Genomic DNA, 13,291 nt, shown 5'->3' on the forward strand with positions numbered 1-13,291 from the left:
TCATCACTTAATATGAAAGTGTATAACAGTAATTTTACAGTTGTAGCTTATATCTGTTTCTCTCAAATGGGTTATATTTTAATTTTGGTATTGATTTTTAGTTTATCTAAAAATAGTTTTGTGTTTTCAAATGTGTGCGGTCAAGCACTTTTGAATGTATCTACATGAAAAGGAGTGTTTAATAAATGAGGTATAAATAAAGAAGAAGACGAAGAAAAATATGAAAAAGAAGAAGGTGCTGAAGAAAATATAAATTACAAAATTCCGTGCATTTTACAGCAATTCTTGTCCTTTTAATTTTCAAAGCATACAGTCATAGTGGAATGGAAATAGAATTATAGTTAACTTGGTGAATATACACCAAAATAAAATTTGTTTAAACGTTTTGATCTTATGAAGTTTTTTTGTTGGGTTTAATATCACACAAACTTATTTACATATTTATAGTTCTAATCGCGACTTTCCAGTTTTGATGGCGGGGGAAGACCACAGGTGCCCCTCCATGCATTATTTCATCACGGGCGGGTACCTATGTAGAACCGCCGACCTCCGTTAGCCGGCTAGATGGCATCCACATGAGGAATTCAACGCCCCGAGTGAGGCTCGAACCCATATTAGTGCGGGGCAAGTGATATGAAGTCAAAGACCTTAACGACTCGGTCACGGAGGCACCGATCTTATGCAGTAAGACTGTTAATTACACTCAAGTGATTGAAATTGAATTACTACATCAAACTCTCCGATCTCTGGCTATCTACTAATTAGTTGCAATGGGCCAGACTACATATCCGGAATATTTGTCCTACAGGTGCTGCCTTGATTGCTTAATTGACTTATGTTGTTGTCTATATGATTAGGAGTATTCATCTTATTTTCAAGGCTGGTAGTTTCTAGTCTAAACATGATGGTGTTGTGTGTTGATTAATGAAAGCAGAGCTGTTTGGTTAGTGTATAGTGCAATCTATTTCTGGATATTCACACCATATTGCTGCAGTAAAAGATGCATTTTATAAATTATACTAGCTTTGAAAATTTTCTCCATAATGGTTTCTGTTGTGTATTCTGTTCCTTTTGGAACATGGAGTTCATTCAATTTTAATACAAAAGAGTTCCGCCTAAGCCTGTGCTAGCAGGCGTGACTGTGCAGCACATTTCATTACTTCTCGGGAGCATTCTCCTTCAGGCCGCGCTTTCTGTCAGTCTTCTCAACTGAGGTCTGTGCCTTTCAGCTATCATTCGGGTACGTTTCTACAATTTATCTCTTTTATTTTGTGAAGCAGAGCTTCTTTTATTCATATAAGCTATTTATACATACATATATACATACATACATACAGCAATGGTACACAAGGCAAATACAGTTTTATTGACATAAATGAAAATAAATATATATTTTCTTGTAAACATTTTAGATATCAACTTAGATGTTGTCACAAATCTTACTGAAAAAAGTTATGTTAACATTTTTGAACTTATAATAATGATGCATGATTTCTAATTCTGATCTAAAAACTTTATATATATCATATTCTATCGTCCAGTTTTCACTAGCAAAATACGATTTATAAATGCTAAACCCCACTATGGTTAAAAATATGTTAAAATAAAAATAATTAGGTTCAGAAAGTTTGTATACAAAAATTAAACTTTTTATGTTGCGCATATTTCTTTCAATTCCACACTTATAAAGCAGATTTTGTATTTTTGTTCAGAATATATCTACTGTTGTACATTTAATGAAAAGATGTTCGTAATCTTCTAGGACTCTACATTTAACGCACAGAAGAGTTTCAGAAATTTTCCAGGAGTATCGTACGTCTCCACTTGTAAATATTTTGTTTGTAACTCTATTTAAATAATAAACATTTATTATTTATGTGTATGAAACTGTTACCCCATAACATTTGTCTTCTTACCCAAACGAATGTCTTTATTTCAGGATGTTTTTCTAAGCTTTTTACCTTCAGCCAGAGTTCTATTAAGTTTTTATAAAAATCTGAAATTTTGTTTAGTTGAATACTTTTCACACTGTTCAAATTACATTAAAAAATTAGAAAGTCCTTTCCAAAGTCTTCTAAATAGTAAGTTGGAATGATTTTCCAACTTGCATTATTATTATCTGTTAGCGCGTTGACCCATTTTAGTTTAATGGCAGTAATATAGGATTCAATGTCTATCATATCTATTCCACCACATTCTTTAGCACCAATAAGTGTGATTCGTTTTATTTTTTTTCTCTTTTATTATCCCACAGAAACTTGAATATCAATGTATTTATATCTTTTTCTACAATTTATCTTTTATTGTAAGTACATGTATTTGAGAATATTAAGTTTCATCGAATGACCTTGACCTTTATAATCGGTCTTGACACTTAGTTATGCATATTCTATGACCTTGATCTTTATATTTTTTAACCGTGTGCATTTGTTTTAGTTTTAAATTTCCTTATACAAACCGTTCGTGACCATGAACTCTGTTCTATTCATATCACAAATTAACTGAATCTGTAACACATCAGTTAAGTATTGTTCTTGCAGCAGTACAAGTTATTAGTAGCTCATAACGTGATTTATGTTTATCTTTCTATCGATATTATAGCCTTACATGATTGTTGATAACATAATTGATGGATCTCAACAACAATCGATGGATATTTTACATCATGACTTATTGTGAAGTTTAACACAAATTATAATATGACCTACACCCCACATCGCGCTTTTTGAAATGTAACCAGATGAATTAGTTATTGCCTTACGAATTAAGAATAATAAAGGTATTTTTCGTAATAAAAAAGATCATTTTATGAATAGCTGTCATCACAATATGACACAAATAAATCTTAGTGTTACTTTCCATGAGGTAAAACCAAACACTTTCTTACTGCAAACTAATTAGAACAGAAAATAACGCGTTTTTGCTTTAGCACAAAAAATAGTGAAACTGTATACCTAGTATAACTAATGTAACGAAGAAACATCTGTCATCCTGTAGAACAATTATCACATTGACCGAACAGCTTATAGGAAACAAGAAGTATCTTTAAAAAGATACACGGCCGCATTAGTCAATGCACACTTTAAGCTACGAAACGTGCATGCACTCTACACTTTAACATACGATCGGGTATTTATAATGCAAAACAAAATGTAGTTTTTAAAGTACACTTTTCATTCTTTTTATGTAGAACATATTTTACAGAACACATATTTACATCAGAATTATATTGATCATAATCTAAGAAACGTTGACAAAAAAAATAAGACTAAAAATGAGAGGCCGAAAAGTGTGGGCGAAATGACCATTTTTTAAACCGTCAAGGGATACGAAATGACAATAATGGGGACGAGTTGACTGGGGGGCAAGTTGACTAGGGGACGTGTTGACTGTAAATCGTTTACGGGAGATCACTCCGTATCAGAGTGGCAGAGTTTAACTCTGCTGCAGGGGATTCAGGTTTATTATGTTTTACAAGCTATTTCCATAGGAGCCTTGCAACGGATTATACTGTCTAACAATACAGCACCTTCACACCCCGTAAGAAAATATTATCGGTCCCATTCGGAAACCTGTGGAATTTTTCATTTACCAATCAAAATGTACAGTCTTAATCAGCTGTTAAATGACCTTCACTCCAGATATAAACAGTAAGTAAAGATGAAATCAATACCGGCATGCGGCCAGAAAAAGATCAAAAGAAAGAAATAATATATCTAAAGATAACTTTGAACCCTGTTATGTGTGACATGCTAACTGGCTATCATTCACTACAAGCATCATGCATAACATTCATTTCTCAACTCTTTGATATCACTTCAACGTTTTTGCTATGGTTTTCTGAGGAATCAATTATTTATCATATTTCTTGTTTATTCTTACTGATGTGTTGGAGCAGGATTAATGCTTTAATTATGAAACTAAATAGTTATTGTTTGTGAGACCATTTTCCTTCGGCAAGTGTTTAGTTTTTGTTGTTTGCATTTTATTGTTACATAAGGAAGGCGTCCTTTGCTTAGAGAAAGATTGGTGTTTGTACTGGTTAGGAAAAATGTGTTATTTTCGTTTTCTGACAGCTGTTATGTGGACAATAACACGTGCACTCATTGCAACTGCTGTTAACATTTTGTATAAAACATTATACATGTAGTTAAGTTCTGTGAATTTGTTCATGTTATCTATCATGTTCATGTCAGACCTCTTCCTAAAAGGATTTCAATTGTCAATATCAGGATACAATTTTCAGTGCTTTTGAAATCATTTTCTTTGTTGGAAATGAACGATATTTTATCAGTTATAGGCTGTTTTCCTGAAGACAATTTGCCAAGTTGTTTATTGTCTGTACTAACTTTAGTTAATAATTTTGGCTAAGTGTGCTACGTTGTCTTATATTGCCACAAGGACTTGTAATGAATATTAACAGGCATTTGTGAATGCAAACAAATGTATGCCTAGAAAATCGGTAACAAGTCAGCGTTTCTAGTTTTTAATAATACAGTTCTACACATTGAAGAAAATGAAAATAATATTTTCAGTTATTAATGACATATTTTATGCTATACTCCTACTGAATAATCTGCTTGTTTTAATAAATTGGCAAGTAATGGACTGGGATATTCTTATACAATGCAATATTTGCTGAGGGAAGACAACTAGAAAGATTACAATGTGTTTCTTCCTTGTAGGTTCAACCTAATTTCTCAGAAAAGGCTAATTTTAAGTAATTTGAAAAGAAAATATTTTCGTTCAAGAGATGTTTGCTTGTTTTTGGAAGTGTCATGAATAGAGAGTATACACTCTATTGTACAAGAGACATGGCATCGTTCACAGATTATATTTCATTGTATATGCCATCAATGTACACTTGCTGGTTGTTGACCAGTCAGTAACACGCAAAATCTCAAATTCACTATTAAGGCCAGACCACTATTTAGGCCACTTTTGGTCAGACCGCTGGGTGCGCTTAATAGAGAGAATCTACTGTAGTTACTAATACTAGGAACTCAAAAAATGTCACAACAATCATTGTCCAGTACAAATTCAAATTCATTTAATCCTACCAATACATTGCACTTCGCGTAATTCAATTATATAGTTACTAAACACTCATGTTTGGAACCTAGTCACCTCAAGCAAAAATTTATATAGATTTGAATTAAATAGCCTTCAAAAGAAAAAGTTTATATTGAAAGAAGGAGAAAACGTGTATATTCAACATTTTTGGCGTATTATGTTAAAAATATATTCAATACCTAAGTCACCAATTTTTACTGAAATATGGGCAGTTTAAATAATAAACGTAATACTTATATTTATACCAAAATATCAGCAAAAGTAAAATATAGGTATTATTAATCCAACTGTTTTTTTTTGCGGGGGGGGGGGGAGGGGGTTGTGATTTTTTGTTTTGTTTTTATTTGAAACCGTCGTTTAATATAAATTGCATCCGCCTATCTTCACAATAAAATCATACAACAACAATCAACATCAAATCTGAGACAGTTTAATATATTTGTTCTTAAGAATGAATTAACAAACGCTTCCAGTCTGTTGAAAATTTTGTCATAAATTTAATTTATCTTCTTCCGACTTGACATGCGCACTTGAAATTTTAGAGAATACCGGTACTACATCCTTAAGCCAGGCAAGAAATAGGCATTATCAGAGGAAAATCTTTGTCTAAAATATATATTATACAATGTAATTAATTTATTCTATAGGCAAGGCATGTCCAAGTTATTGATCTGACAAATTATCGCATGTTTCCGATACTTTATATATACAGTACAACCTCTCCAGAGCGGCTCTCTTTTAAGCAAATACCTCTCTATAACAACATCATCAAACATTCCCTAAGCTGAAATATACTATAACATTTACCTCTCTAGAACAACATCCTCTGCATAACATTCAATATTTGTACCTCTCAAAGGGTGTTGCTCTACAGAGATTGCACTGTAGTAATATAGAAACATTCATAACAAGATTTAATTCTATAAAACCGCCTCTTTATGTTTCCCCATAATTAGCTGAGTAATTTGGTATAGAATCGTTGATCTATGTTTTGAAAAAAAAAACCGAGTATTCCTTTAATTCATCTTATTTTTTACGAAAAAGTATAAGAAATCACAGTAGCTTTTATCTAAAAACACTTCTATATTTGTGCGCTGAAGATAACATTTATAAAATAGATACTGAAAAGAAAGTCAGCCTTCACTCAGTAACAGTCTTTCGCTTATGTAAGTCTTCTATTTAACACAATTAATCCCCTTGATATGGCCGCGGTTCTGTACTTGTATTTTAGAAACATGTTTAAAGAATGCTTGAAATTACCCAAGTTCAGTGACTGTATTCTACTTAATATAAATGTTGTTTGCCCAGTTCATATAAATTTAGAGAAAAAAGTTTATTGAACCCACCATGATGATTGAATATTCATTATGCGCACTTCCAGCGCTACCATTTACGATTTTTCGTTTGTACAAATTGGCATGTCCTGATATTATCTATGTTCAGTGAGGAAACTATATTCATGATACTAATCGTAAAGTAAATATTTGCCTAATGGACCGTAAACGTTTAAGGAAGGATCTAATATTGCAGTGCAAATGTATTGTGTAATATAACAATATAATATTTAGTCTATGGCTGTGAATATTGACTCTGTAAGCATTAAGAATTCCTTTCATGGTGTCAAGAGCTAAAATTGTTTTAGAAATAACCTTTTAGTACAAAAAGCCTTAATGTATTTATTGTATAGATCTTCATCATTTTTTCTCACGGGTACGGTAATTGCCGCATTAACAAGAACTGTCGTCATGGCTCCGAAAAGTGATCCATAATCACTGACACTACTACCGACTATTTCTCCAATTTACAAATTGACGGAATGCAAGTCCTTATATTTATTCTTAAATGTTTTCTACGATAGGTTAATCATCAGGTATTTTGGATAAGCTACCGTCTTTTCAGTTAGCATGGCAATAAACTCGTTCAGCGGTAAAACCTTTGCTCTGCCTGCTAGGAAAGAAGGGAAATGAAATAAATAATTCGGAGGAATTTCATTAAAAGACTAGAATTGAAGCATATTGTGGCATCGTTTAGGAAGATATAAGAGGCTACTAAATAGAATATATGACATTTCATCTAAGGAATAAAAAAAAATAATTGAGCTAAGCATATCAGAACATTCTAGAAGAGAAAATTAGACAGAATTTAGCATACTTAAACGAGTCTGTCTGTTAATGTTCTTACATAATTTTTGGGAATATCTGCTGAGCATTGGTATAATTTATCTGCAAAATGGCAATTAACATGTTTTTCATGTCTTTTCATGTCTTTTCATCGGTCTTAATTTTCATTTACCAATTTATAAAATGATTAAATAAAGTAATTTCTGTGGATGAAAGGTAATTGTTTGCGGATATGTAAAACCGTCTGTAAAATAATTTTAAACGTATTCTTTAAATCCGGAAATTATTTCCTATCATATTCCGAAAGGTTGTCAATCACATTCAAACGATAGTTTATGACATTTTCACTTTTTGTATATTCTGTTACAAAGGTATTTATGGATCATAAATGTCCATCACATAGAACTAAACCCCTATTTTTAATTTATATCTTATATACTTTTATGAAATTTTGTACTTCTCTTATTTCATAAAAAGTACTTTAAAGCTGAGTATACTTCCTTATTTCCAGATGATTTTTAGTTTTACGATAATATTATATGAATTTTTCAACAGATACCACATTACCGAACGTGATTGTTTACTAGCTGACAAGCCAAGACTTGAATGTTTTGACATTAATTTGTATCTGCATTTTGATGAGTATGTGTCTTCTGATAAACAATGTATGCTCTTATGCCAGTTTTGCTTTTTGTGTTACACTGTCTAAAAGTTACGTCGGATATTCTTCGATTCAGTTGGAGACTTCTAGCGACACATTATTTCAAAAGCAAATATCATTCTAAACTTGCATATATCTCTATCATAAACAATTCGGACACAATTTCCCATTCTTCTTTTAAGAAATGCAACATTATTGTCATTTTTCACAGTTCTCTTGGGTGTTTGGGGAAAGAGATGGAAGAAATGGAATAAACTATTCTGAATAACGAAGTGAAGTTACATCGTTTACTTGACAATCTCTCTTTAGTATTTGCCAAATTTCTTCCGAATTTTCATTGACTTTTTAATGGGCGTTCTTGCTGAAGATTGATGTGAACTTGGTACAAATTTGCTGGGGATCAGAAAGTGTTGCTTTGGTTTGTTGTTTTTGTAAAGTGTCTACAAGAAATGCATGATAATTAAAACGATTTTGTAAAATTTACTTACTTATTGAATACTTATATACTTATTGAAAACAACAGTATATCGCCAGATTGAGATCAGAGGTTGTAGTAAGTGACCAGATATATACATTTTCCTGTTTAAAGTTTTGTTTTAGACATAACTAGAAATATCAAACAAATCTATAAGGAGAAAGTTTGGAAGAATAGAATGCACTCAAACCTAAAAATAGCACACTTGGTGTGTTTGGATCTGTCCTGTAATGTACCTCTGTTTTATTTATTAGCCTTTTTAGATATACATTTTAGTAAATACATTAGACATGTGAACATTTTATTTATTTTCGAATAGGCTACATACTTCTTTTAACTGTTAAATTTTAATACATATACATTCTAGGATAAATTTATTGGCTGTTAAGTTTAGCTAATTTAATAAGATAAGAAAGTATGCATTTGACAAATGCATGGGAATTCAAATTGCTTTAGATTTTGAATAATATAATTGTTGCAGGAGTTGTAATAGAATAACACTTGCACCTTATCTTAAAAATGATGAAATTATTCCCAATTAAAGAATGATATATTTGACAAATGCACGAAAATCCAATATGCTGGAGACTGATTTCTGTTCATTTCAAATTGAACAAGTCACACGAGATCCGTAACCTCTGTATAGGTTAACATCAAGTATTGAAATATATCTGCCTTGTCAAGTAAAAAGGAGCAAGTTATATTTCATTAAACATGCCTATTAATGAGTAAAACTTACTGCTAGGATCAGAATGGACTTCATTAATCTTTGAGATAAAAAATAAAAGACTTTTTGTTTCATAATTTTACTACCTATAAAATCAATATATATATATATATATGCTACGAATATATTTAAGCTTGATAAATGTTGAAGTTTTTTACCGTTTTCAATTTGTGTTTCTTTTTAAGTGCTATATTTAGTAAAGTATTTCCTAAAACACATAATCAGTGAGAAAGGTGAGCATGTAATAAAACACCTTAAAGCGAACGGGTTCTAAAATCCCATTAATTTGGATGATAACATAGACTCTCAAAATACATTTATTTGGATGAAATCTTAGTGAACTCTAACTTCAAAAACAAGGATAAATATCAAACAGTGGATGCCACGTTCCAAAACCGCATCCTCTCCAAAACGAAACTCACAGCACGCAGATGTGCACACACACACACACACACACACACACACACACACACACACTCGCACACGCACACGCACACGCACACACACACACACACAAATACAAAGCAAACACAAAAGGACAAAACGAACAAATAAAGGAATACAGTGGGGGACCGCCTTGGAACGGTCAGTGCCAAAAACACCACTGGGGAGCTTAAACCGGTTTATGGTGCGCACGCAACCTCTATCTTACCCACACCATGTTCCAAAGTCGAGTCACAACAGTAATGTTACTGTATATCTTATTGCTCAAAGCTTGACATTAACCTATAAAGACGGTGCAGTAATCTAATCTTATTGGGCAAAAACATGTTCTTCTGTCAAGATTGCGGTCATGTTTTATACATCATTGGCCGTATAGTGCCGCATCTTATTTGATAGAGACTCGTTTATTTGATTTGAGCAAGGTTAATGGGACTTTTATGGAATTTTCAAAGCAAATTACTTACTGTTATTCTTCTAAAGAAAGGTCTTCGATTATACTTTGAAATGAAAGTCTGTTAATGTAAAAGAAAGAACCTTTAAGCATTGAAAATAACAAAAAAATCTTGCAAATTAAATGGTGTTTGTGTCTCCTGATTAGCAGAAAGAGCGGTTCTTATTTCATGCTTGTAATGTTATACGTGCACTTATAACAGTTTTTATTTCGGTCAAAAGGTGATCCTATAAGAGCACACTGCTAGTGTTTGGATTCTAAACAAGTCTATTTTTGTTCCGCTATTGCTCAATACTTCGTTCCATCAATTTACCATATGCCTATTATCATAATTGTTGCAATATCTGATCAGTTAATGCTGAAAATTATCCGCGTTATGAAACACATGGCAAATAAATAACACGTTGCATCATGTATTACCAGTTGCGAAGAAAATTACGAGACAATACATAAACAGTAAAATTGGTTTCAAACGCGTGTTTCTTATATCAAATCTATTGCTTCTTGTAATTATTCACATTTGTGTACTGAAAACAATACTGTAGGATTTTTAATTTGTATGTTTGTTAATACATGTTGCACATGCAAAACTCTCTTAGATATTTCTCTAAACATCTCTCCTTAAACCTTTCTATTTTTTACATATATTCCCTTACACCTCTCTAATCTTTGATCTTTCCTTGAACTTCTGTAATACGTTATATTTCCTTAACTCCTCTTTTCCTTAGTATTTCTTCAGACTTTTCTAATCTTTGATCATTCTTTAAACTTACTTCTTTAATCCTGGATATTCTATTAAGCGGGTAAAAAAACGAATGGAAACATTTCCTAAGAAACATTTCCCGAAATGTTTACGCCGGAAAATGTAAACCCTTTAGTATGAAAGAACAATACTCTACGAACTTAATACACATGTAACCAGGCACTGTCATCGTCACTAAGTAATATATCATGATTCAACATATTTTTGACTTAGTTGTAAACTATTTCCAAAGAACCAATTTACAAAGAAATGTCGTCTTGTGATCAAATAACCAAATTACATCAAGAATGTTCCCGACCTCCACAATACCCACTAGTGACACAAAGTGATGCCAAAGACAAAATTATCCAAATGAGTGTCACAGCTAGATGTTCAATGCAATACTTTGACTTCAAGTAACTCTGGAGTGCCACACAGCTAATCAAAATAATACCAAAGGAATAGATTATTATTGCGTCTCTAGATGTTGCATCTGTTTTGTGCACGGACCACCTGAAGATAATAGTTGCTAGCAATTCAATGAATAAGCTGCTTTGAAATGCACTCAGTAAGACGGGTAAGTGGAATTTTATATCTTTATATATCAGCACTTGGTAAATTAAAATGGCAACAGTTGTATTAGTGCCACAAGTTGCAATAACAGTTTTTTCGCTTGTTGTTAGATCTGCTCAATTATTGCACATAATTAGGTCTGTTTTGCAGTACTGATAAGATGCTCAATTACTTCTGCTAATGTTTTAAAATTGAAATAAAGTATTCCTGTAAAAACTTCCACTGTTCAAGGAACCAGGAATCTGAATTTGATTTGCGTGCAAAATCATCAGCATATAGCCTCATAATAGATATGTACGATTATACAGAGATTGCGTAAATATTTTCAAGATAAATAAGTATGTTTGTCTTGAAAAACATGATTGCACAAAATGCGTTTGATCTTCAGGCTTGTTTGACATAGAAACAAAAGCTGAAGCATTGAAACAGTCCAACATGGCGGCAAATGAATACATTAACACCTACTATACCAGTTATGTAACGCTTTGTAACATAGGTATGTTACTAAAACCTTTTTCTGTTTTATGAGAAAACAGTTGCACTATTTACATGAATAACAGATTCGTCAAAGATGACACAACTCTGTAAATGATTGCTGGAGATTCCGTCATTTGATTGAATATTTTGAAATTAGCTGTGGAAAACAAAAGCTCTTTCCATTAAAAGAAAGCTCAAACAAACAAAAGCCACCGTTAAAAAAGGCTGCAATATAACTTTTCATTTGTGGCATCCGTCATAGTTTCTCTAACTATGTAATCATATTCTGGCAACGAAATTCACTCTTTAGATATGTCTCAATAGTTGAGTGTTAAAGGTTGCTCAAATCGTATTACTTTTTTCCATCATTTATGAGTTTGAGGCTCGCTTAAGTTGTCATGTGTTAGTAGTAGATTGGTGTTCTACAAAGATGTTGGCCTTTGCCTGCCTGAATATAAAGGAGCACGAGGGTTTTTTTTCCTCTATCTATGGAAGTTAGAAAGTCGGCATTTTACTTGCCTAGGTTGTTGGGACTTAAACTCAAATAAGACAAACCGTTTTGATAACTTTTGAAGTGTATACATGCAACCTTTTAAAAAGCTCACCAAATTATTATGCAGTATCTGTTGTTAGTAAAAACGCCAAATATTTAGCAGGAACACAGGAGTCCACCTACTATCTGTCTTCAAAATAAACGTAGGAGTAGATTAAGTATATGTAGGCGATGGAAACATGTGATGAGCTCTTCTAAAATGTTTGTATGGATCTGCAAGTCAAATAGAGAATTTTTTTCATTTGTGTAAGTTTCTGAATTGTGCTTCAAAATAACTATTTCATACATCACTGTCAAAGAATATTAAGAAACTGTTATCTTTTTTTCTAATACAAATGTATAATAGTCTTACTTGACATTTTAGTATAGCGTTTTAGGAAATATTTGGAATAAAGAAGAGGAGCCACATAGTTTAACTTACAATCAGTATTGCAAAAAAGCGACATGTTGCCAAGTCGCTCTTATCTTTATGTGAAACTGGCGTAGATATATTGGTGCAACGTTTTTGTTGTAAGAGTTTAGAACGTACTGCTTTATTTGTTGTATTTCTAAAAACAGATGATTTTGTGAATGGCCTTCGCTTTATGTTTCATGTCAGAAAGATTGAAAATAAAAGTAAGTGACCTGACTGGAAATGAAAGAACATTCATATATTCTGTTTTATGCGGAAGCATCCAAAATTGGCCAACGACAGAAATATTGATTAAAACACTTTCTATGTCAATAAGATATGTACTTTGTACATCGAATTTATTTGTATTTCAAATCATCTGCTTTCATCTATGCATAATTGCATATAAAATTTTATCATAAAAGATAATGCATTTATTGTACATAGCCATTCTTAAAACAGAATTATAAGACAACACATACTTTAAAAGAAACAAACTTTGATATATAATAGTACCCATATGTATAAGTACCACTGAAATATCAATGAAATCTGCTAATCATATCACCATGTGCCCAAAAGATTAAATAAATCACTTAACAGT

Source organism: Mercenaria mercenaria, chromosome 7 (genome assembly GCF_021730395.1).
Source record: "Mercenaria mercenaria strain notata chromosome 7, MADL_Memer_1, whole genome shotgun sequence".
Taxonomy (NCBI): domain Eukaryota; kingdom Metazoa; phylum Mollusca; class Bivalvia; order Venerida; family Veneridae; genus Mercenaria; species Mercenaria mercenaria.